This window comes from Hemicordylus capensis, chromosome 1 (genome assembly GCF_027244095.1).
Source record: "Hemicordylus capensis ecotype Gifberg chromosome 1, rHemCap1.1.pri, whole genome shotgun sequence".
In the NCBI taxonomy this organism is placed as follows: Eukaryota; Metazoa; Chordata; class Lepidosauria; order Squamata; family Cordylidae; genus Hemicordylus; species Hemicordylus capensis.
Genome location: NC_069657.1, coordinates 47,524,997 through 47,552,116, shown reverse-complemented (window position 1 = coordinate 47,552,116; position 27,120 = coordinate 47,524,997). Strand labels below are relative to the sequence as shown.

Below are 27,120 nucleotides of genomic sequence, written 5' to 3'. Positions count from 1 at the left end.
ACCGCCACCCTCCAATAGTATTGCAATTACACTACAAGACTTTTCCAGAGGAGGAAAAGAATAACCTGGCGACTCATCTCTTGTTAGATCCCCCTCCCTCCACAAGCTAATACTTTGGGTTGCAAGATGACAAAAAGGGCTATGCTCCTTAGGGTCAACATGCACATCACTTCAGGGATATGCTTTTAAATAATGTTACATAGCTGCCGGATTGGGCCCCTTGTACATTGGGACTGTGATGGGGGGGAAGGGACTCTAACATTACCCTTGGGATTCTGATCCAGATTGGGGGCCCTGTGCACATTATTTGACATGGAAGTAATGTTCTTAGTAATGATAATTAAAGCTTTCTCCCCTTGGCAAATAGTGTATAGGGGGGCAATCCCAACTCAGATCACAATGGGGTTAATGTCCTCCGAACATTTTTAAAAAGAAGCAGCAGCAGCAGCAGGTGGTTGTACGTTCAACTTTAGGAGATGAGACTAAATAAGCATTTGTAGGCAACTTATTCATATGCATGAAGCATAACTTGCCAGAGTAATCAGTTAATATCTGAAGGGCAATAGCACTTAACATGCCATCTTCCGATGGATAAAGAGTGCTTCACACATTACAGCCCAAGGTGTTCCTGTAAAATATTTTGCTTTGCACATGAAAAAAAACAAACCACACAGTAAAGAAGTTTTTGCTAATGAGCAATGTTCTCGAGAGCAGCCTAGCCCAGCGGATACCGGCACTCCCGCCCAGCCTAACCCCGCTCTTAAGCCCGGCTCTTAGCTGAGGTTAAGGGAGCGAGGGAGCTGCTGGGATCGTGTGTCTCCTCAGGCTGTACACAGGGAGACACAGGGACGGGCACCTAGAGCACCTGACTGACGGGGGAATCCCCTAATGCACTGCCCTTGGTGCACGGTGGATTGTGGGATACCCAGAGGCCGGGATATGTTGTCCCAGCCTCTGGACCTCTACGCTGCCTGGCACAGCACTACTCGTCTGGGAGTGCAGTCTGCACTCCCAGTAACATTCAAGGGATCGTTGGGCGGAAGGTAAGGTTTTGCAGCCTTCCTTCCCCCTGCAATCACCCTCGCCAACTGTTCCGTTCTGGCAAAACCTCGCTGTTGGCAAATCCACGGTTGGCGAGGCATTAAAGGCTATAGGAAACAGGAAGTTAGGGGAAGCATGGCCACAAAAAGACCTAAAAATAAAGGAAAAAAATACTTTTTTTTTTGGCTAAAAATCCCAACAAATCTTGTAATATTGCCAAGAGTCACCAAGAAGAATGAGCACCTCTGGACATTTTTTGAACCCCCTCCCCCAAATCACTCAAAGGTATGTTAAATTGGCAAGGGACAGCAAGTTCAGCAAGGGTCACCAAGAGGAATGAGCAGATCGAACCTCTGAACTCCCCTCCTCAAATGGCTGAAAACCCTCCAAAATCACACCAAAAAAAAGCTTGCCAAAAGCGGATATGCAGGGCGAGACCTGTCACAATTTCTCATTCACATTGACTCAAAACCACGGTTGGTAAAACCATGGTTGGCAAGGGATGACTGTAGCTCCATTACAGAGGGGCTCATCACAGTCGCCATGGCTTCCTGATGCATGTACCCTCTGTGGCAAATGCAGGGATGCCACCACACAATATGCAATGCCAGCTCATGACATTTTGCTGCCTGAAAAGGAACACCAAATGACACCCCATCTCATCCCTTCCCTTTCTCTTTTTTCTACTTAAATCACATCCCCAGTTTCCTCCTCCTTTCAAACCTTTCCCTCTCCCGCTTCTGGCCTTTTCTCGTGGGAAGGGAAGAGAAAAAGTAGTGTTGTACGTTTTGCCTGCCTTCCTCCACAGGCCATGCAGGTAGAGAGGGGCTGATGGGTGGTGGGCTGTTGTGCTACCCTTAACAACTGGCTCAATATCAGCCTCCTGAAGCAGCCCGCTTCACTCTGCTCAGTGCTAAGGCCAGCCCCAATCATATGTGAAGCAGAAGTCCTGAGGGGGGCCTCATATTTAACAAGGTACAGAGTGGCATCATATTCTCAGCACCCCATTTTAGCAAGGTTAGGACAACAAAGCAGAAAACAAGCTTTTTGGAGCTGTGGCAAGACATAGCATTGAAACATTACAGGAAAAACATGATTCTTGACCCAAGGTGAACCTGTCTTGTAGATAGTGGCACTATCTTTCTGATACAAGAGGTTTGCATTGTGCTATATCAGACAGCCAGTTTCTCTCAGAGCTAAGGTTCAGTCACTAACAACATGAATATGAGCACAGTAACAAGAGGCTTGTTGAGGCCTGTTTATAATTACAAAACTGAAAGTGTTGCTTTATTTTTCATTATTAAATACAGAGTTGGAAAACATCACTAATGTTTTCTAATGTCATCTTTGGGATAGAAAGCTATACTAAAGTTTACTTAGAAAATTATTTTCATAGAAAATATACACAAACCCTGTCGATAATATCTGGTCCATATGTTATAAACAGAACTCTTGAAATCTGAACTGTCTGTACGAACTGTGAACTGCGCAAAACTTCAAGGAAAAAGAAGCAGGTTCTTTCAGTTTCCTCATCATACTGGTAGATTATGAAGCCTAACCCAGGAAAGTGCACTTGTCTCTACACCTTGTCTAACCATTATTTAAGTAAGACTTAAATTCCTCTTCTTCACACAGTGCCTAATCAATGTATGGAATTTACTGCCACATGCTGTGGGAGATGGCCACTAGGTTATATGGCTTTAAAAGAAGATTAGACAAGTTCACAGAGGACAGGCTTTTCACTGGCGATTAATTATGAAAGCTATGAGCCAGTTCAGATTATAAACCCACCCCTCCCCACCCACAAGATTAGGAAGATGAACCCATCAGTTAATACATAGAAGATGACGTCCCAATGGGTGCACTCTTGGTGTGTTGCCTTTCTAATCCCATGGGCAGAAACGGTATTGTCCAAACCAACCACACGTGGAGGCAATATATATCTGAATAACATTTGCTCGGGGGCGGGGAGGCAACAGGAGGGGTGCTATTGCCTTCATGGATGGCTTGCAAGCTTTCCAACAGCATTTGGTTGGCCACTGCAAGAAAAAGGATACTGCACTTGATAAACCTCTTGTTCTAATCCAGGAGGCAGTCTTATGTTCTTAAGACTGCAATCTTATGCATACTTACATGGGCGTAAGTGCCACTGAGCTCAACAGGATTTGCTTCTGAGTACATGTTCATGGGCTTGTGCTGTATATGTGCAGCCACTTGAAGAACTGTACCAAACAATGATCTCCACCTTTCTGTGCATGCACAGAAGCCGCTACTCTGAAACTGGATATGCCACCCGCTCTCAAGGGGAGGGTTGCCAACATTCCATTGTCAGAATTTACATTTTACATTTTATATCCCGCTTTTCCTCCAAGGAGCCCAGAGCAGTGTGTACTACATACTTAAGTTTCTCCTCACAACAACCCTGTGAAGTAGGTTAGGCTGAGAGAGAAGTGACTGGCCCAGAGTCGGGGGCTGCAAAGGTGTATGCAGTGATAATCAAGAGCCTGAGTATCATTGACGTATATGTAATTGAATGATATGCTATTGAATAAATGAGGGACAAATGCTGTCCTATAGGGGCCAACATTTCACCCCTGAAATGTGTGACATCCTGCATAATGAGGGACAGTTGGCAACCCTACAAGGGAGAGAAGACAGCTTTAAGAAGATTGGGGGCAAATTCTAAGGAGGCACAGACAATGAAACTATAAGGACAACAGAGAGTTTTGTGACACCTAAAAGATTAACAGACTTATGGCATCGGGGACTACAAAAGCTCCACCACACCAGATGCCTGGAGCTGTTGTCCTCAATGAGGATAGAACATTTCCGGCTCACAACTTTGGGCATCTAACCCAAAGAAATAGGTCAGGGACACCCCAGAGCAGGAGTTCCCCAACCTCGGGTCCCCAGATGTCATTAGACTACCATTATCTCCAGATAAAATAGTGCATCTGGGGACCCAAGGGTAGAAGCTCCGCCCCTAGATCTGGGGGTATATGGCAGCTTTCCTCCGTGCATTAGACTCCTGCCCCGCAAATGGTGCCGCGCAAATGGCAACGGGAAACTCTTTTCTACCTTCCTAGAGAAATCAGGAAGGGGGGGGGAATCGTGAGCTTTGTATTTCCGGTGGCCCAAGAGACTTTTCTAGGCGGAGTGGAGGTTTGTCCTCTGTGGTGAGAGGGATGGCGGCTTGGGAGAAACTGAAGTTGAGCTGCTGAAAGATCCGCGTTCTTGGGCTGGGTGAGGAGGCGGGACGGGGAGCTGGCAAGGGCGGCGTGGACCTGTGAGTAGCGGGTGATAAGGATGTGCGTGATGATTCGGGTCAGCTAGCTGGGTTGTTTTTTGTAGCGGGCAAGGGAGAGCTGCAGGCAGGACCTCGGTAGCAAAACGGAGTTGAGGGGCGTAGCAGAGTTCAATCCGAAGTGTGTTTGCTCGGAAGTAAGCTCCATGGAGCGCAACCAGTTTGCAGCCTCCACGGGCGGAGAAGCCAGTAGAGCTTCGATCTAGGATTGCCACTCTTTTCTCGGCAGGGTTTCTGTGTCTTTAACATCTGTTTTGGCAAGCAGGAATTCGAGATACATGGTTTTATTGAGTACATTCTTATTAATCTCTTGACTGAGTGATTGATTAGACTTATATACTGTCTAATATAGAAATCTGTTATATCCTGCTTCTGAGGAACTCGGCGTGTACACATGGCTGCCCCCCTGTATTTTAGCCTTACAACAACAACCTTGTAAGGTAGGTTAGGTGGAGAGAGGGATTGGCCCAAGGTTACCTAGTGAGTTTTATGACTTAGTGAGAATTTGAACCTGGGTCTCCCAAATCTATCTTAGTTGGCATTGAATGTGCAATTGAAAAAGGCACATGAGGCTTAATACAGTATTAACTCTTTAAAAGATATAGAAGCCCTACTAGAAAGTGGGGGTGGGGGAAATGGCAACCTTTCTTATATACTGGCTAAACTGCAGGGATGCTGTTGTGTTTAAAAAGGCAGCATCTATGCCTCTTGATAGTTTAAAGATCCTGTATTGGACAAATGCGAGTGAGAAAGCAATAGTTATTGTTGCCTGAGTACTACTTGTCTGCTGGTGGTGTTACTAGTTCTTATCATTATTGATGTTACTGTATACAAAATGCATTACAGTTCTTTCCTTTTCTTACCCTCTCCTGAACTCTGTGTCAAAGAGAGAGGAATGCAGAATCATATGTGGGATTCATTATTTTAAAAAATCTCTGGATACCCAGTATGTTTCTGCAAATTGCCTCCGTTAAGGGCAGCACAACGTGCTTCTTCAACACAACAAACTTAGCAATAATTGGCTTACTGAGTCAAATGTACTGTAAGTTGGTTTTGTAATGTGCAATTTTATCATTATCGTCATAGCCTGTTTACTATATCATTTTCACTTTCCTCCTTCTTATAGAATACAATTTGTATCCATCATTTTCATTCTGCAGTGATTTTATTTATTCAGTGTACATTCACATCTAATTTTTATCTGGTGCAGTTCTAGAAAAAGGTAATTTGCTGAAGTGCCCTCTGAAGATTATAATAAACCTCACACACTGTTCCATATCCTCTTGGAAGCTACTTCCTTTCCCCTCTTGCTGAGTGAGGATTTTAACCTGAATCTCCCAGATCCAAACCCTGTACAATTTCCACTGTCTCATACTAGTTATTCTCACTCCTGTCTATTATTGCACTGTTAAATATTACCTTGACCATCAGAATATGTTCTTTTTAGGCTTTGCTCGTAGTCATGGTAACATAAGTTTCAGGAAGAAATCCATATATCTCAGATTATTCAATAGTATGTCTTGTGACAGTCATTTTGACAGATTACCTTGGCCTTTTTCTAGAATGCCTTTGCAAATGATAGTGTTTTTGTCCATATGTATACTGCCAGTGATGTAATTGATTCTCCCATTATAAATGAGACCACTGCCATGCCATGTAACTTTTCCAACAGGGAAGTACTACAATCAATGCAGTTTCATTAGAGAGAAACTGTGGCTAAACCTTTTTTTTTAGCAAAAGACCAGAAATCAACCTGTATGTGAATTACTTGTAGTGTAGTCCAAGAAAATTAAAAGGGGTTAAACAAGGTTCATGCATGTATAACAGCTAATAGTGGGATTTTCTTCTAATCAGATGTGAATTTGGACTGCCTGAATTCCACAGAGCCAACCTGAGAATGTACTAAAAGCTCCAGGTACCAGTACGGAGTGGGGACCTTGGCTGAGTCCAATGGCTACAAGCAATTCTTTTCCTGCACTTTCTCCTATGGTTGTGATGAAAAATACATTAATTAAATAGGTAAATGGAAAGTTTTAACTTTTTCCCCCACAACATGGCCTTTATTTCCTTTTGCATGATCATGGCCATGATCAACATCTTAGGACCAAGATACCTGGGAGAACGCCTTCTTCTGCATGATTCCCACCGCACATTAAGGTCATTGAGAGAGGTCCGTCCCTGGATTCCACCAGTGACTCTGGAGCGGGCCTTCTCTGTAGTCGCTCCAGGGCTCTGGAATGTGCTCCCCATAGCTGTTCGTGATTCAAGATATTTACCCACCTTTAAAAGAACCTTTAAGACACATTGTTTTAGCCTGGCTTTTATCTGTGAATGTTTTAAATTGTTTTAAGGGGTTGTTTTATTTTGCTTTTATTGTATTTACTCTTGTGAACCGCCTAGAGCCATCAGAATCAGGCGTTATATAAATAAAATAAAATAATAATGGTCTAACGCAGTGTTTCTCAAACTTTTTGGAGTCAAGGACCGCTAAATTCTTCGTGCAGAGTTTCAAGGACCGCTACATTCTTCATGCGCAGTTTCCCGGACCAGCGGTTAGTAAAGGGGTTTCAAGTCTGTCTGTCTGTCTGTCTATCAGACTTCTATACTGCCCAAAACTTGCATCTCTGGGCAGTTTAGAATGAAAATAATATAAGCATTAAAATAATTAAATTTGGAATCTTTTGCAAACATGGAATATTAGGGGTTCTTAACCTTGGGTCCCTCAGTTAAACTCCCATAACCCCCAACAACAATGGCATTTGGCCATTATGGCTGGGGATTATGGGAGTAGAAGTCCACCAACGTCTGGATACCCAAGGTTGAGAACCCCTGAATCTAAAAGCCTGGGTGAACAAATTTGTCTCCAGTATGTCTGGAGTGGAGGTGCTTGTGATTACTCAATGGAGAGGGGACGTTGGGCCATTAGAAAAATTCAAAAGCTACATGGGGCCAATGAAAACAACATACAAGCAAGCCCCACTGATGCAAGAGGGAAAAAGCGTTCCCTCTCAAGGCGCCTCGACCACAACAGGCAGCTGGGTTTCAATCAACCAATCTTTGGCTGCAAACAATGAGCATGCAAGAACCAGCAGCCCTTCAAGTGGCGCCCACTGCCATACTTTTTCCTCCATGCCCCCGCATCGCATACAGTTTGAAGCTGTAAAGATAGGGAATAAGATAGCTGTAGGAAGATCTCAGCAGCAAGTGGAGGCAAGGCACAAGAAGGGTCCCATGCCTCCGTGATACTCTTCCTCTTCCGTGCCATGTGCAAAATTGAGGAAGTGAGTGCCTTGATTTCAGTTGGGGGGGGGTTGACTCCCAGTCAGGGACCGGCACTCAACCCTTCGGGGACCGGCAGCGGTCCAGGGACCGGTGGTTGAGAAACACTGGTCTAACGCATTGCTCTCATTGTAGAACAGTAGTTATAGCAGTCGATAAAGCAAATACTTCCACAAGTTTATTCTCTATTACAACATGCTAGAGAAGTAATCAGAGAAGTTTCTGTTTCATGATAAGTTTCCAAAACAACTCTGACCACTGTCTTATTTTAAACAGCACAAGAGGAGAGAACAACAATTGAAAATGGGGGGAGGAGGGGAAGCTACCAGATGTGTTAGGGAAGACTAAAATGGGTTGCTAGCAAGATTTTAGTACTTAGGGAGTTGGTGTTTGAAGATAATTACTTTACCTTTGAATTTTTCAACATGCATTCTAACGAATCTGGCAGTTATGTAGCACCTAAGATGCCACATTCTCAACTTTTAAATAGTTAACACCTATTGGCATTTCACGTTTGAAGGAAAGCATATTGGATCCCATGAGCATGAGGGTGGCAACTTATAAGGAAACCTGGCCAGTCCCAACGTGCTAAAGAGACTTCACAGGATTGCAGTCTAGAGTGTCCTGACTGTAGTTCAAGACTCCTTCCTTTCAAACATTTATGGTCTGAAAGAATGCCTCTGGGTAAGAAAATGTTAATTCGTTTAAGGGTCACTGCTGACCTTGTTCTGAGTTGTCTTCACAAGATAGATCTTGGAATAAATCCTATAGAAGCATATGCATGGAAAAAGCTTAATCAGGATGATGATAATGATAAAACTTTGTTAGCTGACCCATAACTAATTGCTATCTGGGCAGCTCACAACACATCATTAAAACATTGAGTAAAAACACATAATACACATGAAATCAACACACACACACACACACACTCTACAGTACAGTACAAAACAATTTAAAAACTTTTCAGTTTTAAAAATCAAATTCAAAAAGCCTGAGTAAACCGAAAGGACATTGCCTGGCATCTAAAATAACAAAGTGATGATGCCAGGTGAACCTCAGGCCCTCTCCCTCGCAGCTACCTGCCTCACCTCGTTTGGCAGAGACACTTGGAGCAAGGCCTATGAAGGAAATCTTAAGGTCAGAGTTGGGACATACAGGGCAAGGCACTCTCTCAGGTAACCTGGCCCCAGGCCATTTAGGGCTTTAAAGGTTGAAACCAGCACTTTGAATTGGGCCTAGAAGCAGACTGGATATGTGTTCATTCAGTTTGCTTGGCTGATAAGTCTAGTCAAGCTGGATCTAATCCAGTTTTAAGTCACAGAATGGATTCTGAGCAAGTTGCATGGATGAGACAAAATATACAGCAAGCACCAGTGAAGACTGAGATGAATGTAGATTGAACATTAAAATACATTTCTGCACACAGTAAGGATGAGTCAAAAACAAGTCATTAACCTAAATTGCAACAGGAATTATTTGTTAAATAGAATTCTGGAGCTGAAGGGATTCTGAAGGTCATCTAGTCCAAGGCCGTGATTTCAGTCACTAAACCACAAATGTACCTTGCATTAACATCTACAAATCAGCTCACATTATGCAACCAGGAAGAGAGCAGAAGCAGACCAGGTGAGCTGAGACACCTGCAGGCAAAGAATAACTTAAAAATAATTGGAAAACAATCCAGATGCTTCATCTCTCAGACCTAAGCTCTTACCCTCTTTCCTCATGTACCAGGATTGCTAGTCAGTCTGGCTGGGGGAAAACTTGTTTTCAGCTCCACATGAGATGATCAAGTATGCCTGGAGTGTGAAGTGAAACCAATATACTAAGCCTTCTCAAATGAACCTCTTCTTGATTCTGCACTACAGGATCATCCTGCTTATCACAGCACCCTTTACTGTGGCAATCCTAATCCTCCTGGAGAAAACCCTTCCAATGCCACAATTTTCAAGCTCTTAACTCCATTCTGTTCTAAATAACGCTTGAGCAGGGAATTTTATGCCACTGACAAACCTTCTAATGTTTGTTCTAAATATATGAATTAGTTATATTATTGCCAAGAATATTTATATAACGTTCTTCAACAAAAAATCCTGAAAGCAGTTTTCATAGACAGTTACATGATAGGAATTGGTTCTTCCTTCTGTGAACATTTTAGTTGCTTTTAAAAACTTATTTTAGCGCATCTGCTTAACATGCAGAAGGTCCCAGGTTCAATCCTTGGCATCTCTAGATAAGGCTGAGAGAGATTCATGCCTGGAGAGCAGCTGACAGTCTGTGTAGACAATATTGAGCTAGACGGATCAATGGTCTGACTCAGTCGATGGCAGCTTCATATGTTCCTGGTGTCACGTGGTTACCAGAAATGGGCATAGTATGAAATTGGGCTGCAGTAGTCCCTTGTTTCACATCCTTAATACTTCCCTGCCCCTGCTGGAAATGCTACGCTTATTATATCCAAGAATTGCTTGTGTCACCTTTTTGTGAAGGTCAGATGAATGGCTAGTGTGTGATCATCAGCCATGTTGAGATCTGTTGCCACCTCTTGATTATCCTACAGAAATGGAACAAAAATCGCTACTACGACTAGTGGTGTGGTCATTGTGTTCAATTTCCTCATCCTTATCTGAATTAACAAAGCTTCCTAAGCAGGTGTCAATAACGTGCTCCTGCTTCCTTCTCCAGGGTTAGTAGATAATAGAATTCATGAGAAACATCTCATTGTTTCTCATTCATTGTTTCATAACCGTGCAGAGGACAATCTGTTATTGGACGGCCATATAAATTCAATTGTTACAGTATTAACTTGTTCTTTCACATTTGAAAATTTGCCTTGTAGCAAAGTCCTTTAGGGTTTCTACCTTTAACTAGTTTAATCTTACAGTACTGACAAGCATCTTCCCAAGTTCCAAAGAGTAGTTTCCTGTGTTATACTTGAGCTGTACCCACTGCTTTGCAGAATACTATGAACAATTAGGTTAACAAAAAGGTAATTTCAAGTCAGTTTGAGAGAATTCTGTCTTATGGGGAGTAAAAGTCAGAATATACGTAGTAAGGGTGAGTTAGCTATACTTACAGGCAGTCTGAGGAGTTGACCAGTCTACTGATCTGTCTTCTTCTGAGAATTTGTTTGTTTGTTTGATTTCTATACTGCCCTTCCAAAAATGGCTCAGGGCGGTTTACACAGAGAATAATCAATAAATAAAATGGATCCCTGTCCCCAAAGGGCTCACAATCTAAAATGAAACATAAGATAAACACCAGCAACAGTCACTGGAGGTACTGTGCTGGGGGTGGATAGGGCCAGTTACTCTCCCCTTGCTAAATAAAGAGAATCACCATGTTAAAAGGTGCCTCTTTGCCAATTTAGCATGGTTTGCAAATGGGCCATCTAACAAAAGTTATAACTTCAACATTTTAGGGCTGCAGTCCTATGCATGCTTATTCTCAAGTTAGCCCCATTGAACTCAGTGGGACATCCTCATGAGTAAAATAGGATCAGGCTGAATTTCATTGAGAAACAGAGGTACAGTTAGGTTATGGTCTTATTCCCTATCCCTTAATAGATGAGCTGCAACTAAGTACTTGCTCGTTTTTCCAAGTTGTGGGATTTTCTGCTTTCCATGAGTTCTTAAACTGGAGTATTTTATTATTTGATTTGATTGATTTATATACCGCCCTTCCAAAAATGGCTCAGGTTAAAACATGAACCTAAAGGCACTATGCACTGAGTATACTCCAGGCAATTTTTCAAATAACTTTTTTTTTTAAACCCTTTTCTACAATTTTAGTTAGTGCAACAAAATACAGGAACAAAAGTATAAGTGAAATGTAACCATAGCATTAATTTCTAACTTGGCTGTTTAAAGTGCATATTGAGACAATAAAAACAGAGCCCTTTTGCCTAAGGCAGGGCATCTCAAATTTGACTCTTTAGATTTTGTTGGACTACAACTCCCATCATCCCTAGCCACAATGGCCAAAGGGAGTTTGAGAAGCCCCGGGCTCAAGTTATTGGCACTACTTCTAGAACACTATTTCTCCATCTCGATTTGTTCTGTTTGCATCTAACAATAATTTAGCTTTTAACATTTAAAATGTTGTGCGTATTTTTCCTTTGGTTGTCTTCTACATGTGTTTAGCCATCATTTTAGTTACTTTAATCTGAAATTCAGTAGTGACTTCAGAAAGTGACAGTGTAACTCGCTGTGGGTGCGTGTGTGTTTCAGTTCAGATTTTTTGTTTAAAGAAGGGGCTTCTAAAGATATCGTCCATTTGACAGTAATATACATCTACATGTCAGTGTAGCTTTGACTTGAACAGTACCCTCATGTGGAAAGTGGAAATGTAGCAGTTATCAATGAATTTCAGCATTTCCCCACTAATAACTCCAATGTTCTAGGTTTGCTCCCTGTTTCCTCTACAGGACTCATCCAGACATCCAGCTGGACTTCACGAGTCAAAAAATCAAGTGCAGGAGCTGGTGCAAACTACTACGTGCAACCAACTTGTAACAGAAGATGGACTTTGCAGCAAAGACTTCAGATCTGTCATCACAGCAGCAAAGCAAGAACAAACGCCTTCAGAATAACTTGGTTGTGCTGCGCAAGTCTATCTTGCTGGAGATTCACCTTTTGGTTTTCCCCTTGAAAACCAAAGAGCTGATGAATCAGAGCCAGATGAGATTGAACTGGATCACCTGAAGCAACAAACACAACTGTTCATGGAGCACTTAAGGACAAGACTCCTCAGATCTGGACTGGATTCAAGGTGTCTCTAACACAGTCAGATAAAGTAAAGAACAGCATTGTGCCTTCTCTATCTTATTCAGATATCTAGTGTAAATGTTACTTGAAGTGTCCATAGTACACATAATACTAAAAGCTGCTACATGATCAGTTTCTCAGCCTCATTTCCTGTTGGGGTTTATGAGACAGCTTTAAACTTAATTAATAAAGTGAGCTTGTTATTGACAAACCTTACGTAGGAACATAGGAAGCTGCTATATACCGAGTCAGACTATTGGTCTTTCTAGCTCAGTACTGTCTACACAGACTGGCAGTGGCTTCTCCAAGGTTGCAGGCAGGAATCTCTCTCAGCCCTATATTGGAGAAGCCAGGGAGGGAACTTGAAACCTTCTGCTCTTCCCAGAGCGGCTTCATCCCCTGAGGGGAATATCTTACAGTGCTCACACTTCTAGTCTCATATGCAACCAGGGCAGACCCTGCTTAGCTATGGGGACAAGTCATGCTTGCTACCACAAGATCAGCTCTTCTCTCCCAACCTTACAACCTAGTAAGTGTTGGGTCAGAAAAGAAAGCTTCAGCAAGAGCTGAGCTATCCACTGAATGTGATTTGGAGCTCTTGCAGAATGCACTTTGGTCCTTTGGAGCTGGTGTTACAAGGAATGTTATTTAAATACCTTTTCTAGTTTTGAGTACCCTAGTTCACAGATAGGCATGTATGGTCCTGGCCTAGTGGAGCCATTTTGGGAACTAGGAGCAAACAAAAAAAGGGGGTGGGGCTTTGATGGGGTACTGATTGAGGACAGAAGTTAGTAGTCCCCATTTGATTCATGAGCAATTTGGACTGGTGGAGATGAAGGTTACACTTTAAAAATAACATGCTGCTTTATTTAAGCCAGAGATTCCTAACCTTGAGTCTCCGGATCACGTTGGACTGCAACTCCCAGAATCCCCAGCCAAAATGGCCAAAGGTTGGGGGCCCTTGATTTAAGCAATGGGAGTGTTCTCAAAGGGAAATAACTGGTTCTACTTCATATTATTAACTATTATTTTACAGATTTAATTCCCTTAAAAATAGATGGCAGTATTGCAGGGTCTCCAGTGAACATGCATATTCTATAGCTAAGTTTAATTTCACCAACTAGTGGCAACTAGCAGTTCTGGAAATCCAAGGTAATCGTGAAAGTGGTTTTGTATTTCTTGGGTACCCAAGGAATAGAATACTGTTGTGGTTGTGTTAAAATTATGTGAACCGTTGGCATTAGGTATGCTTCTTACTACTGAGCTGCAGTTGGGATGGTGAAGCAAAATTTCTGTAAGTTTTGGACAGCTTTCTGGTCAAGCTACAATATGACATCCTAACTGAAGACATTATTGTGATCTGTAGAAAACACCATGTTCTCTCTTTCTATTATAAGGAAACCGATGTGAAGCATATGCTGATAGAACTGATACAGTTGGCTTGGTGAATTGCTTTCATGCATGTGATTGGAATGAGCTTAAACACTTCTCATAAGCTGTACTTCCTTCCCTTCCCACACACCCCTCTGCTTGAGTTCTACACATACCCATACTTGAAAAGGGGACAGGGCTTTGATGTTGGAAAGGTGTAGCAGAATCTGTTCCACAAAGATGGCCTTTGAATTTGCCAGCTGTCACTTTTCATGTTGACCTCACTATCCTTTGAGCTATGTCTTAGCTTCAGACTTCAGGAAAAGAATTGAAATAACATCCCCTAGGAAGAAGGCAAGCAGTATGGTGAATTTATAGCTGGTCTGAGAAATATTTGCTGAGGAACTTTACAGAATAGCTACCTGAGCTATTCTGTTTGGGTGCTACTCAATTCTGTGTGTTTTGGTTCAAAAATAACAAATATTTTCTGGGGGGGAAACAAAAGATGACAATGTCATCGTGTTCTTTTAATGTAATTGCCCGAACAATTTAAACATCACCAGAGCCTCTTTTCCAAGCTCTTTCTGAACTGTAATGCCTTAGAAGATTTTTGGGTAAGAAAATCATTTTTATCTGTGCGTATACCATTTTCCATTAAGAATGAGGCTTCAAACATGCCTTGAAACTAACTTGTAGCAGTACAAAGAGACTGCCTACTGTCCAATCCTTGATTTCTCCAAGATCAGGGGAAGGGGTGGGAAAGTAACAATGCTGATAAAGACTCTGGACATAGCCCTGAGTGCCTTGGCTATTTTATTGCCTCTTCTGCCATTGGTGGTGGTTTAAATTCTAGAAGATACCCTACTGTCAAACAATTCAGATGCCAGTCTTCAAATGGCAACATAGGAAAAGTCAATAACTGGGCTTGCAAGAGAGTCTTGGCACAAAATGAATTCAGCCCTTAGATCAGTGGTGTTCAGTTGCTAGGCCTGGGAGCCAATGGGAGCTCCTATCAATCCCAATTAGCTTCCTGACTAATTGTTAGGGCTGTGCAAAGCTTTGTCTGGATACTCCACACAATCCCCTTGGCATCGTGCAGAGGCAACCATTCCCACTGTGCAGTGCTGCACTTTGCCCAGCACCAGTGGGGCTCTTTTAAGGGAAACGGAGGCCTCTCCAGCGCTATCTTGGGAAGGCATGGTGGAGTGCTGAGTAATGTAGTCCTTCCTAGTGCTTTCTCCATAGAGCTCTACGGAGAAAGCACCGGAAGGACTGCACTTTTGAGTGCTCCATGCACACCTTCCAAGATAGTATTGGAGCCTAACAGGGCACTCTCTATAGTAAAGGAGCCCCCCCACCGTCCCAGCACTTGGAAAATGCAGCACTATGTGAAAGTCAGCATGGTGGGAAATGGCTTGCTCATTGAAGGCTTTTTGTCAAAGTAGCCCCGCTTGAAAAACAGTGAAGATTATTGCCTAGATGTTTCTATATTCAAGAATATGATAGAAGAGCCAGCATGGTGTAGTGGTTAGAGTGTTGGGCTTGGACCAGGGAGACCACCTGAGTTCACATCCCCATTCAGCCATGAAACTCACTGGGTGACTCTGGGCCAGTCATGTATCTCTCAGCCTAACCTACTTCACAGGCTTGTTGTGAGGGTACACATAACCATGTACACTGCTCTGGGCTCGTTGGAGAAAGAGTGGGATAGAAATGTAAAATAAATAAAATTAAATAAATATATTGGGATTAGGCCAGTGGAAAGGACTTCGCAGTCATCTTTGCTTTCCTATAATTCTCCCTTCATTCTTCCACCAAACGGTTTCTTGGGTTCTGATTTGACAGAATCCTTTATAATATGTATCACTTTTATTGTCTAGTCTCCTGGTAACTAATTCCAGCTGCGTATCGTTTGTTCTTTTCCTGCCACTTCATTCTTTGAGATCTCTTGCAGCAGGAGTAAATTATGTGGCCTTTCTTTGGTGATCTGTGTGGTCTTTTGAAGAGCTGATGAGTTTTAAGGACATTCTAGAAGAGTGTCGAATTCTTAGCATGAGTGCACTTCAGTGCTGTAAGAGGTTACTAATGGATCAAGGGAGAAGGTCCTGGCAAAAGCCTTTTTGGGGTTACTGTAAATACGTTGCTTTTGCAGTTCCTTATTGAAAGGAGAATGACAAAATTATTTGTCTATTGTGCTGTATCTGATCTTCTGTACCAGTCGCTACCTGGACATAAGATTCTTAACAGGTTGCATGGAAATATTTAAACTGAAGATTGAGCAGCCCGAGGGAGCCGTTTAATCGTAGACTGATGATGCTGTCTAGCCTTGATCACTTGACTCCTGTTAACAGTTACCTTCCCTGGGAGGAAGCCTTACTGAAGAATTATATAGCTAGGGTACCGCACCTTAGCTGCACATTTCCAAAACTGATGTGTGTGAAGAGAACAGGGCCAAGTAAAATCCAACTAAATCTGAAGAAGTACAAAATGCAGAGAAACTGGTTTGCTTGAACAAGCAGTATTTCACAGCTCTTCTGGGTCAAAAGGTTTCTCTTTATTCATTGTTGAAAGACTGCAGTTGTGGGTGTCCTCCAGAAAAGGGATTGCAACTATACAAATGTCTGTTTCCTTACAACATTTTAGCAGTTCTGGAAATTTTGAACTTGAACAGTTGGAGATCTTTTAAGGAAAAGTTGACTGCTGCACTACAGAACATACATTCTTCTTTACCTTTGTGCTGGTTCAAAATATATTGTAAGAATTCATTTATGAGATGTGATTTCTCCCCGCAAAAAACCTAAAACACCACCAACAACAAAACCCTCCAGAAGTACATTAAAAGATGTGTACTGCAGAGGGCTGTGGGCCACCTCCAGCCTCAAAGGCAGGATGCCTCTGAGTACCAGTTGCAGGGGAGTAACAGCAGGAGAGAGGGCATGCCCTCAACTCTTGCCTGTGGCTTCCACTGGCAGTGGTTTGGATAACTTCATAGAGGAGAGGTCTATCATCGGCTACTAGTTGGAGGGCTAAAGGCCACCTCTAGACTCAAAGGCAGGATACCTCTGAGTCCCATTTGCAGGGGAGTAACAGCAGGAGAGAGGGCATGCCCCCAGCTGCTTCCTGTGGCTTTTAGTGGCATCTGGTGGGCCACTGTGTGAAACAGGATGCTGGACTAGATGGGCCTTGGGCCTGATCCAGCAGGGCTGTTCTTATGTTCTTATGATGGAAAAATAATATACTGACCTAGAAGTGTAGTCTGAGCTGTCGTTTATGCAAAGCTTCTCTCTTACTAAAAACCTTGCTGTAAATTTCAGTTGTTTCTGACATTAAGACTCCTAACATGTAGTTCTGCTATCCATTCAGTTGACTATGTTCATTCAATCCTGCACCAATATGGGAACATAGGAAGCTGCCATACCAAGTTAAACCACTAGTCTATCTGGCTCAGTATTGTCTACACAGACTGGCAGTGGTTTCTCGAAGTTTACAGGCAGGAGTTTCTTTCAGCCCTATCTGGAGATGCTAGGGAAGGAACTTGGAACCTTCTGTATGTAGATACTTTTCCCACAGTGACTCCATCCCCTAAGGGGAATGCTCACACATGTAGTCTCTTATTCAAATGCACACCAGGGTGGATCCTGCTTAGCAAAGGGGACCTTTCATACTTGTTACCACAAGACCAGCTCTCTTCCCATAAGAATGGCCCTGCTGGATTAGGGCCAAGGCCCTTCTGGTCCAGCATCCTGTTTCACACAGTGGCCCACCAAATGCCTCTGCGAAGCCCACAGGCAAGAGGTGAGGGCATGCACTCTCCTGTGTTGTTGCTGCTCTGCAACTGGTAGTTAGAGGCATTTTGCCTCTGAGGCTGGAGGTTATAGCCCTCAGACCTGTAGCCATGGGCAGACCTATCCACCATAAGCTTACCTAAACCTCTTTTAGAGCCATCCAAGCTAGTGGCCATCACCACATTCCGTGGCAGAGAATTGCGTAGATCAATTATGTACTGTGTGAAAAAGTACTTCCTCTTGTTGGTCCTAAACTTCCTGTCCATCAGTTTCATGGGATGACCCCTGGTTCTAGTGTTGTGTGAGAGAGGCAGAATGTTTTCTCTCTGTCCACTCATCCACATACCTCTCTGACTCCTTGAGCTTCTCCCGGTCAGCCACCTTGGCTTTGAGGGAATGAACTCGTTCTCTGAGAGTGAGGCACTCTTTACACCGAGCGCACACCCAGGACTTCTGCCTCTGAGGCAGATAGTCATACATGCAACACACTGTGCAGTACACTGGCAAGCATCGCTTTCCCTGTTGGCATTCTACCTTCATAACTTGTTTTATTGGCTATTTTAGAATATATACAGCTTGTTTACTTGAAAGCTAAGTCCTAGCTGCAGTTGTCAACTAATTAAAGGTCATTTATTTATTTATTTTTATTTTATTCGATTTATATACTGCCCTTTCAAAAATGGCTCAGTGCAAAGCTCTGCTCCCCAAGAAGATAACAGAAGTGGGGTAGTAATCACCTTCTCCTCATCCTGGGTGTCTCCTTTGTGATAAAGGGGGACTGCTTGTTTGCTTCTTCACAACTTCCCTGCTAAACTCCACACAGAACTCCTTTGATATCTTAGGAAACCTCTTTTCACAAAGCTCGGGTAGCAAAGCTCCCTTGGTCTGAGCCTTGTCTTCTCAAGAGATGCTTCCAGATGTAGCCACCTCAGGAATGTGGACCCTCCCATAAGCTGTGTGACTCACCTACAGCTCATCCCCACCCACTGTCTCTCTAGGCACAACTGAAACCGCCCTGTTAAAAACAAACTCCTAGCCAGCCAGAAATCAAACCTTAGAAAAGACTAGTCCTAACAAATTTACCTTATCCTCCCCCCGCCCCGCCCCCATCTTCTTGTTTGCTTGCTTTAGGAAAGAAAACAAGTTTGCTGCTTCCCCTGGTCTGAGCCTTATCTTCTCAAGAGCTGCTTCCAACCTGAAGCAAATATACAATCCTATATAGGGGGAGAGGCTGGTCTTGCATAGGGGGAGAGGCTGGCCTTGTGGTAGCAAGCATGCCTTGTCCCCTTAGCTAAGCAGGGTCCACCCTGGTTGCATATGAAAGGGAGACTAGAAGTGTGAGCACTGCAAGATATTCCCCTCAGGGGATGAAGCCGCTCTGGGAAGAGCAGAAGGTTCCAAGTTCCCTCCCTGGCTTCTCCAATATAGGGCTGAGAGAGATTCCTGCCTGCAGCCTTGGAGAAGCCACTGCCAGTCTGTGAAGACAATACTGGGCTATATAGACCAATGGTCTGACTCAGTATATGGCAGCATCCTATGTTCTATCCTAGTCCAGGGCTGCTCAGCTTCGGCCCTCCTGTAGATGTTGGTCTACAGCTCCCATGATCCTTGGCTATTGGCCTCTGTGGCTGGGGATTATGGGACTTGTAGTCCAAAACCAGCTGGGGGGCCTAAATTGAGCAGGCCTGCTGTAGTCAAAGGTTGCCGTTACCCCTCTTCACAAAATGTATTTTTCACACTTTATAGGCCTTTGTTCTCTTGTGGATGTGTACTGGCAAGAAGAGAGTGGCTATATTCTCTCTCAGTCGCTATGTTGATACTTGCCCGCCATTGACAGAAACTTGATTCTCAGGGTTTTGTTCATCGTGGCTCTCATTTTGCAGCTGACTGGTGGGTAGGCAGAGCATGCTTGGGAGGGGGATGCGAGAGGGAAGCGGGATTGTGTTGACATGATTCAGCCCAAGGGATGAGGTGTGATGAAGCAAGGCGAACCGGTGAAGCATGCTTTGGGAGGGAGAAGAGGAAGAATAAAGGGGCAGCAGCAGGAGCAGTCACCTTAAGTGGCGCAGTGGGGAAATGCTTGACTAACAAGCAGAAGGTTGCCGGTTCGAATCCCCGCTGGTAGTAAATCGGGGAGCAGTGATATAGGAAGGTGCTGAAAGGCATCATCTCATACTGCATGGGAGGAGACAATGGTGAGCCCCTCCTGTATTCTACCAAAGAAAACCACAAGGCTCTGTGAGCGCCAGGAATTGGAATCTACTTGACGGCACACTTTACCTTTAGGAGCAGAAAGGAGGAGAGGCAGTGGCAGCAGCAAACATGCTGCCAGTAGGTGGGGTGCTGCTGGTGGGGATTGGGGCCTGCACCTGCCACTTCATAGCCTTTTCATAATCATACATGAGGCTGTTGCCTCAGTTTGTCTCATGGGAGAATAACCCCATTCTTTTGCATCTTCCTTTTTAGCAGTTAAACTGCGCAAAATATGGAGGCACTTATATTATTCTCATTGCATCTCCCTTTCAGTGTTTTATATTGCTGCATACGACGAGTATCAGCTGAAGGCCTTTTGCATGTTCCCTTCTTCATCAGCTGTAGTACCACCAGTTCACCAAATGCAGAAGTGAAGCAGAAAGTACTACATAAGAACATAGGAAACTGCCATATACTGAGTCAGACCATTGGTCTATCTTGCTCAGTGCTGCCTTCACAGACTGGCAGCGACTAAGAGAACTCATGCTGAAGCTAGGATTGCTGGCTTTGAATGATGGTGACTTTCATTGATAATCTGACTCAGTCAGATCCGGATTTCCAAAGCAAGTATGGCACAGATTGCTGCTGTTTCAGCAGCCTTCCTCACTAAGACTGCACACAGCACACAGTGGGCAGGGCAAACTTGGGGATTCCTGCCTTCCCCTCAGATCACCTGGTAACTGGTAGAAATACATCCCTGAGAGTTGCATAGACCTCAGGGACATTCTTCTGTGTGTCACAGAGTGCTTCTGTGGGAAGAAGTGATGGGCAACATTCAACCCTCTCCCCTCTCCTCTCTCCTCTTCTCTCTCCTCTCCTCCCCTCTCCTCCCAGAAGCTCTCTGTGACACACAAGGATGCCCCTCAGGGACATATTTCTACCACTTAACAGGGCAATCTGAGAGAAAGGTAGGAAACCTGAAGTTTGTCCTTCCCACTGGGCAATGCCGAACTAGTTTGGGTCTTTCAAAGCGGACATGCAACTCCTGTTATGTGCCTGCTTTGGTAGTCTGGATCTGCACCAGTGTGTTGCCTAGATGTTCTCAGCAGAACATTTATTTTGAGATTTCCCAGTTTACTTTCACTCACAGAAGCAGTCCAGTCCCTGGAAAATGAGAACAGTTGGAACTGGCTTCAGAGTTGAGACTGAGCACTCTGTTTCAAAAGTGAATGGAATTAATATCATTGCCCCTGATTTAGCTTCCAATTCTAGCTGCTGAAGCTTGTTTTCACCTGTTTGAAAAGTAAGTTTATGCCACTTGTGGTTCCTTAAGGAGAGGGCATGACTGCATTGGAACATAGGAACATAGGAAGCTGCCATATACAGTCAGACCATTGGTCTATCTAGCTCAGTATTGCCTTCACAGACTGGCAGCGGCTTCTCCAAGGTTGCAGGCAGGAATCTCTCTCAGCCCTATCTTGGAGATGCCAGAGAGGGAACTTGATATCTTCTGCTCTTCCCAGGGCGGTTCCATCCCCTGAGGAGAACATCTTGCAGTGCTCACATGTGGTCTCCCTTTCGTATGCAACCAGGGCGGACTCTGCTTAGGCTTGCTACCACAAGACCAGCTCTCCTGAAATGAACATAGGAAGCTGCCATATACTGAGTCAGACCATTGGTCCATCTAGCTCAGTATTGTCCACCCAGACTGGCAGCAGCTTCTCCAAGGTTGCAGGCAGGAATCTCTCTCAGCCCTATCTTGGGAAGGAGGGAACTTGGAGCCTTCCCATATTGCGGCTCCATCCCCTAAGGGGAATATCTTACAGTGCTCACACATCAAGTCTCCCTTTCATATGCAACCAGGGCAGACCCTGCTTAGCTAAGGGGACAAGTCATGCTTGCTACCTCAAGACCAGCTCTCTTGCTTCAGTGCAGTACCCCCTGCCCTTAAGCAGGGGTGGGAAAATAACAGCAGCAGCAGTAGTACCACAAGTCCCAGCGTGGTGTAGTGGTTAGAGTGCTGGACTAGGACTGGGGAGAGCCGAGTTCAAATCCCCATTCAGCCATGAAACTAGCTAGGTGACTCTGGGCCAGTCACTTCTCTCTCAGCCTAACCTACTTCACAGGGTTGTTGTGAAAGAGAAACTTAAGTATGTCATACACCGCTCTGGGCTGCTTGGAGGAAGAGTGGGATATAAATGTAAAAATAATAATAATAATAATTGTGGGTGGGGATGATGAGAGTTGTAGTTCAACAATAGCTGGATGGCCACATTTGCCCACCCCTGCCCTGAAGGCTTGTGAAAATCTTGCAGGGATTTTTTAGTTCTGTCATCTTATTGGAGGGAGGAGTCTTGTTAGAACACCCCCTTGGGTTTGTCATCCTAAATGTAAGAACAATGGAGCACATTTCTAAACTCTCTTTCCCATGCAGTATCTGTAATACACATAATAAAGGTGTGTGTCTGCTTGTCTGTTTTAATGGATCACTTTAAAAAATTGCTTCTGTTTCTCTTGCTGAGTTCCCTCTCCTCTGAGCCAAGCAACTGCTCCAGAGGTGATGAAGCTTGGCCTCTAGCAGAATGTGAGCAGCTTTTGGTAATTTGTTTTGTTTTGTCTTACCCGGGCGGAGTGTGGGGGAGCGAATCGGAAAGTGGCCTGTTTTGCTGTCTCGCCTTCCTGCCACGGTCAGTCTCAAGAGCTCTTCATCAGTGGTTCAGCATCTCCTGTATTGTGTATCTAAGTTATTACCAAGCCTGCCTGTGCTAGCAGCTGGGCGACTGATGCAGCATCAGAGCAAACACCCAGAAGCTCTGCAAGGATTCAGCATTGTTTGTCTTTCAAAACAAAACAAAACAAAAAACCACCAAAAAAAACTTCAGCTACTGCAGGGAGCTGACGTCAATACCAAGACAGGCGCAAAAAGGCCCCTTTGTTCTCCCAAATGCTTTAGTCTTGGGAGATTAAATATAAATTATTGCCCCATTCTGAGTCGTGTGATAACTATTGTTGGGCTAATTACTCTTCTGCAGAGGGACCGCTGTAAAACATCTCCAGGCTTTCTCTTTATGAAATACAAATGCCATGCTGCAAAGGAGTCCCTCTGGAAATTCTCACAGCTCCGCTGCTGTCTAGTCAACCACGTTGGCTTTCCTGACCATTTATAAGTTGCCGTTCAAAAGGGACTCCCAGGCACCTAGTCCAAATTGCCATGAATATACACCTGCCAATAATATGCAGGTAGCAAAAAAATAGCTGCAATGATTATTTATTTAGAGTTTTTAGAGGGGTAGCAAATTGAAACACTGCATATCAGTCTTGATTTGCACACAGAGAAGGTGGAATGTAATTATTAAAAGAGAGAGAAAAGGCATCTATTAAACAGCACCCTGCTTGTCCCTGGCGATTCTAAAAGCTCTTTAAAAAAAACACAAAACCAACTGTCTGGATGCTTCCCTGGAAAATACACTACAACTCTAAGCACATTTACTCAAAAAATAAGTCCTATCAGATCAAGGGGACTCATGTGGAATTATGCCTCTGATCCTGTGCCTCTGAAATGCGCCCTAGTACAACCAGGGTTACTGATCACCAGTACAAATCTTTGGTACTATGTATGTGGGAAGAGGGCTATGTAATGTGTGTTCAGATCTCAAATAATGGCAACTAAATAAGAGCAGTCTTATGAGCCTACTGTCCTGACTTTGGTGGGTGCTTCCTGGTGCTTGAAGAAGTGTGCTGTATGCTAGTACCTTATACTCTTCCCCCATTGCCCATGCCAAGTCTCTGACAGAATCTTGCTAGGAGGCTGCTTTTATTAGATGGTCCCTCTTGAAGCTTCTTGGCCCTCTTGTTGGAGAGAGTTCCTTAGGTAAACTTGACTGAAAAGGGGCATGGGGTAGTGGTGTAGTGAGTGAGTGTGAAAGCATGCGAATGGAATACTACAAATTACTTTGTGGTCCCCTTTAAGGCTAACAAATTTATTGTAGCATAAACTTCCACAGACTATAGTAGATTTTAGAGGTACCATTCACTCACTGGATTCATCAAACCCACACAAGCTAGTGCTAGGATAAATGTGTGAATCTTAAAGGTGTTGCAGTATTATTTGCTGCACGCTGTCACACGCACGCACACCCTGTTCAGCAAAGTTTATCTGAGGATCTCTCTGCAACAAGAAGGTCAAGAGTTTTGTCATTTGCAACAGACTTAATACGGCTGTGCTGCCGGAAGTTGTGGGTATTCTAACCCACCTCATTTGTGACTTAATCTCATCCCTTTCTAGTTGTAGCAAGCACCCTGTGAAAGGGCAAGCAACTAGCTCCTTTATCCCCCCGCCACTTTCCATCCCTCCTGTATGCTTCACTTGAATCTCCTCTAAGCTGAAGCATCCAGAACATTTTAGCTTTGTCTGTATACAGCCTGGATCTGTAGTTAGTGTGTGCAGCAAATATCTCTCTAATCTCAGTTCAACCATTCTTTCTTGTGTGCAGCATTTCTTGTGGCAAATAATATCCCCACCACCACACATGCACCCCCAACACAGTCATTTCCTATATTATTCTCAGTGCACCTGTGATTTCCCATCTCTCTTCCACATTCTAAACAGTTGCATTAACTGGGAAATAAGAGAACTTTGTCAGAGAAACCAGTAGCCATCTGGCACGTGTTTAAAATCATGGCAATTTGAGTAGATGGAAGTGGGGAGAAAGTGAAGGAAAATACCATGAAGTTAATGCTGTGAGTGGGTGGCAGCTGCTAGAAAATGGAGAGGATAAAGGAGCAGAATACTGAGCACATGCTTGGCCAGGAGTCTCTGTTATATGGGAGGATTGTTAACAAACAAGAAGAGAGGCTTTTGAAAATAGGGTTTTGTGTGTGTGTTTTTAAAGAATTTGTTCGGGTTAAGGAAATGAATATTTGTCATATGGATATCGTGTGAAATGAAGGCAATAGGTTGTTGTTCCTCCATTTCAAAAGAGAAAAAATAGGGAGGGAGATGCTAAGGCAGTTTCCCAACCTTTTTCATCTCAAGGCAGACTTAAATTAAAACAAGAAGTTGTTCTAGTAAGAACTAATCAGCCTGCTTTCCTTTCTCTCTTTCTGAAACTGGATTAAATTTGGTTCAGATTGAGGTCCACAAGCTAGATCTCTTGCACATCTAATGTTCACATGCCCGCCATCTTGGATTGGGGTGGATGACATCATCACAGGCTATGCCATTGAGGTGTCACTGTGTGTCACTCACTACAACTGTACTTAATTTGGTTCAAATTGGTTAGAAAGTCCACAAGTTAGCCACTTGCGCTTCAAACATTCACACGTCTGCCATCTTGATTTGGAATGGATGACATCATCATGCACCATGCTATTAGGGCATCCCTATGTGTACTTACAGGTGTAGCAAATTTGGTTCAAATCAGTTAGGTGGCTCACAAGTTAGCCCACTTGCTCCTCAAAAGTTTGTGCATCTGCCATCTTGGATTGGGGTGGATGACATCATCACAAACTACACTGTTGAGGTATCTCTACAACTGTACCCAATTTGGTTCATATTGGACCAGGCGTTGTGAAGTTGATGGGGAGGGTGGACACACGAACACATACACAGAATGCCAGGTGATCTCATAAGCCTACTGGAAAGTAGGCTAAACATTGGAGCGCAACACAGACTTTCTTCCTTGCCTTCAGCAGCAAAGCCACAGTGTGAATTGTATTTTCACCTCCTTCCTGATTCAGTCCAGCGGTATTCTACAACAATTAGCTATTAGTGGTGTGTGCTATGCTGATTTGCTCTGAGTTCCAAAAGTGGAGAGCTTGAAATGCTCTGCTTTTGCAGCATATTCATCCCATAATGTATCAGGAGGGATGCATCCTTCCCAGTGCATTATGGGGCAAGTCAGCTCCAGATGCAGGGAATTTAAACTCCCCATTTTGGGAACCCACTTGGGGAGTGTCAGTGCAGCAGACTCATTGGGAAATGTGCTAGAGCTAACAAACACACGGAGAAGCTTCACACAACACGAGCAAAGCACCTGACAGGGTTCTGTGGGGAGAATGGGCTTAGCCCACTCTCCCCGCAGACGAGTAGCCGCTCAAAGCTGGGTGGCTGGATCGGCCGCCCACACAACTGCTGGCACCATCACAGAGCCGGTGGGGGCCGTGGGGATCTGGGGCCGAGTGGCCCTTGGAGGTTCCAGGATGCCCTGCATAAGTGCGCGGGCATCCTGGAACACAAAAACAAGGTTAATGGAGCGCTCGCTCTGTTAACCTCATTTAAGGGGAGGGGGATTTAACGTGGCTAGCTGCCCTGAGCCACGTGGCTCCCGTTGCAGCACACGATTGCCCCAAATTGGGCTGGGCTCCCTTAGCCTGCTTTTGGCTGATTGTGGGAATAGCCTTATGGTCTTCTCTGAGGACTTGCAAACAGGAGCTGTGGTTGGCTATCAGCTGTACATATCAGAGGCCTGGACAGCCAGTACAGATAGACTGCTAGTAAATGCACACTCCCTATTTCGCAGTGCTTCATTTACCGAAGAGGTGTGGCCCCCTTTCTCTCTTGTGCCAGGTGGCTACAGGTGGGTCCATTATGTCTAAAATTTGGGAGAGTGTCGGGGTGGGGGAGGCTTGTGGATTTCGTTAAGCTCCCTCACCCCCATTATTCAAGCACTGATTATTGGGTATGAATTTTTGCTGAAAGAGAACACAAGAACAGCCCTGCTGGATCAGGCCTAAGGCCCATCTAGTCCAGCTTCCTGTTTCGTACAGCGGCCCACCAACGTGCCTCCATGATGTGTCAAAACTCTTACTGTCCTTGCCAGCTCTCCTCCCCTTTCTTTGTAAACCGGTCTCCTCATTTGTAAAGCAATGGATATAAAGATACTCTATTAAGGCAATTTGAATCCCCACAAAAGCAATTTATTAAATGGTGATACTGTGGTGCCACTGCCTTGTTCTTTCTCCACTTAGGCCATGACATCCCATCGGGCAGGGTAGGTTGATAATATCAGCTGCGACAAGGAAGATTGTCTTGCAAGGATAATTTTCCACCCCCTCCTCCAGATTTTGCTTTGATTGGATGAAATTGAAGATTTGACTATGAAATGTGATGTTTCAAAATGAATGCTGCCTATGTTGTGGCTGCATCTCAGTTTCACCACATGGGGGTGCATTTGTAACACACTCATACATCGTTTGAGAAATGGATGCAGCCAGAGAGTGGCTTCCTGGTGTGGAGATGCGGATGGAACAAATGCATCCATGTCCCCCAGAGGCATTGCTGGGTACTTAAAAGATCTGGGACATGGGTCCACAGCCCCCTTTTGATAATTAAACTTAATCGTACCCTTCCTCCAGAATAATTACATGGTGGTTTTTT

The 27,120-nt window shown here is 44.1% G+C and overlaps 1 long non-coding RNA gene across 1 annotated transcript; it reads left to right on the top strand.

The window, feature by feature from the left end:
• The first annotated feature begins 4,191 nt into the window (after positions 1–4,191).
• On the top strand, positions 4,192–12,522 carry LOC128340117 (uncharacterized). Its single transcript, XR_008313475.1, has 3 exons — positions 4,192–4,327; positions 6,200–6,364; positions 12,054–12,522. It is a non-coding gene; the product is annotated as an uncharacterized LOC128340117 (long non-coding RNA).
• The last annotated feature ends 14,598 nt before the right edge of the window (positions 12,523–27,120 follow it).